Genomic DNA, 2,500 nt, shown 5'->3' on the forward strand with positions numbered 1-2,500 from the left:
CATTTAGTATGATTTACCATCAGACACTTAAAAAAAATGATTATGTTCCTGTTTAGAGTGTATGTACACTTCTGCTTTCAACTGTAAATCGCAAAATAAAAAAAATATGGCAATGTTAGATTTTTCCAGTATCATGCAGCCCTACACAGTAGTGCTCCAATTCACTCACTTGCTTCATTCACTGCTTCAGGTAGACTATATTAGTGGACTACTGTGGGGAATAGTGAATGAGGGTATAAGGGGTGATTTGGGATACAGCCCGAGTGTATATTTGTCTCAGAATCCCTCATTTAATCAGTGGTTTAGAGCTGCAGACTGGATCAGAGAGTGTGTGTGTGTGTTGTCAGGAGTGTTGTGTTTGAGACTCATCTGTATGCTGGAGAAAACTAAACCTCATCTCACTGCTGTTCTTCATATCGCCAGCAGACAACTGAGACTCCAGAAAGCACTCTCGCACATCAATCTCACGAGAACTAATCTTCACCTGTGAAACCCTGACTGCTGAAACGCCAGAGTACAGAAAACACACACACACACACAACAGAAAACAGCGGAAAACCGTTGATGAAGGAGCGAAAACCGGAGAACACACACACACACACACAATCAATCAAGAGATATAAAGTGTATTAAACCCAGTGTTTGTGCAGTGAGAGAGAGTAAATCTAGATGAATGAAGATTTCTTCAGCACATTTCTAATCATAATAGTGTTAATAACTCATCTCTAATAACTGATTTATTTTCTCTTTGTCATGATGACAGTAAATAATATTAGACTAGATATTCTTCAAGACACTTCTATACAGCTTACAGTGACATATAAAGGCTTCACTAGGGTAATTGGGGTAAAGTTATGGTAAATAGGTAAGTCATTGTATAACAGTGGTTTGTTCTGGAGACTATCAAAAACAAATATAGCTCAAAGGGGCTAATAATATTGACCTTAAAATAGACTTTAAAAAATTTAAAAACTGCTTTTATTCTAGCCAGAATAAAACAAATAAGACTTTCTCCAGAAGAACAAATATTATCAGACATACTGTGAACATTTCCTCAATCTGTTCAACATCATTTGGGAAATATTTAGAATAAGAGGGAAAAATGCAAAGGGGGTGAATAATTCTGACCTCAACTGTGTGTGTATTGTGTAGGTGTATGTGTATGTAAGCATGTACGGTGTGTATGTGTGTATGTATGCATGTACGGTGTGTGCATGTATATGCATATGTAAGGACTATTGTGTGTGTGTGATTGTGTAGATGTATGCATATACGCGTGTACATGTGTGCTTTTATCGGAGTATATATTTGTTGTTTATTTTGCTTTATTATCCAGATCTTTTTGTTTATTTAGTTTAATTTACAATGCTTGTTTGTTGTTTGCGAAGTGCTTTGAGTTGCATGTATGTAGGAAATGTGCTATACCAGGGGTGTCAAACTCAGTTCCTGGAGGGCCGAAGCCCTGCACAGTTTAGTTCCAACCCTGCTCCAACACACTTACCTGTAGGTCTCAAACAAGCCTGAAGGACTCAATGAGTTTGATCAGGTGTGTTTAATTAGGGTTGGAACTAAACTGTGCAGAGCTGCGGCCCTTCAGGAACTGAGTTTGACACCTGTGTGCTATACAAATAAAAACTATTATTATTATTATTACTACGTGTTTTTTAATGTAAGTGCGTATATTTATATTAGCGAGCGTTTGTTATAGTGCAGATACGGGCGTTCAAGTGAGAAGTCTGGGGGGCGTGGTTGATTTGAGGTACAAGGCAGGCTCGATTCCGTGGCTCCGCCTCTGGCTCCATCAGGCAGTCCTGCTCATGCCCAGGCTCCAATTTCAGCAGTGTTACGACATGCCCGTCATGAGGTGCTTCACACTCAAATCGTTCAATGGGAAAAGGCGCTATCGCACCGTCCATATTTTTGACAGTCATTGATTACAGCTCCATCACTCCGCTACATGATTAGAGCTATTTCACAGCTACAACAGTCAGAAACCACATCAGGACACAACAGAAGGAGATGTGGAGGACACTAGTGCTGCACACAGGAGCGGTTTCAGGAGGACACACACCTGACTAACACACTCACACACACACAACATCTGACAGTGGATTCAGCAGCGGTGCTGGAGACCAGAGGAGGAGAGCAGTGACCTGCTGCAGGATGGGGGTTATTAGAGAATAATGCACAGGTCCTCCACATCAACACCTCAGCTGTGCTTTATTTCATCCACACATAATCCAGTAGACTAGAGTAGAAGCAGAATAATTAACTATTAGAGAACAACACACAGCTGAGGTGCTGAGGAGGAGGAGCTCTTACACCTGTGCATTATAGTCAAATAATAATAGAGTGGTTGTGTGGTGTGTGTGTGTGTGTGTGTGTGTGTGCTCAGCTTATGTGCTCCTCAGTAACACTGAACGCTCTGCAGAGTGGTTGTGTGGTGTGTATGTGTGTGTGTGCGTGTGTGTGCTCACCATATGTGCTCGTCAGTAACACT

General features: G+C 41.0%; 1 protein-coding gene across 2 annotated transcripts in view; it reads right to left on the reverse strand.

The window, feature by feature from the left end:
• The window catches only part of mbd2 (methyl-CpG binding domain protein 2), a 51,300-nt gene that overhangs the window by 25,873 nt on the left and 22,927 nt on the right, over positions 1-2,500 (reverse strand).

The sequence above is a fragment of the Danio rerio genome, chromosome 5, assembly GCF_052040795.2.
Source record: "Danio rerio strain M-AB ecotype USA chromosome 5, GRCz13ab, whole genome shotgun sequence".
Taxonomy (NCBI): domain Eukaryota; kingdom Metazoa; phylum Chordata; class Actinopteri; order Cypriniformes; family Danionidae; genus Danio; species Danio rerio.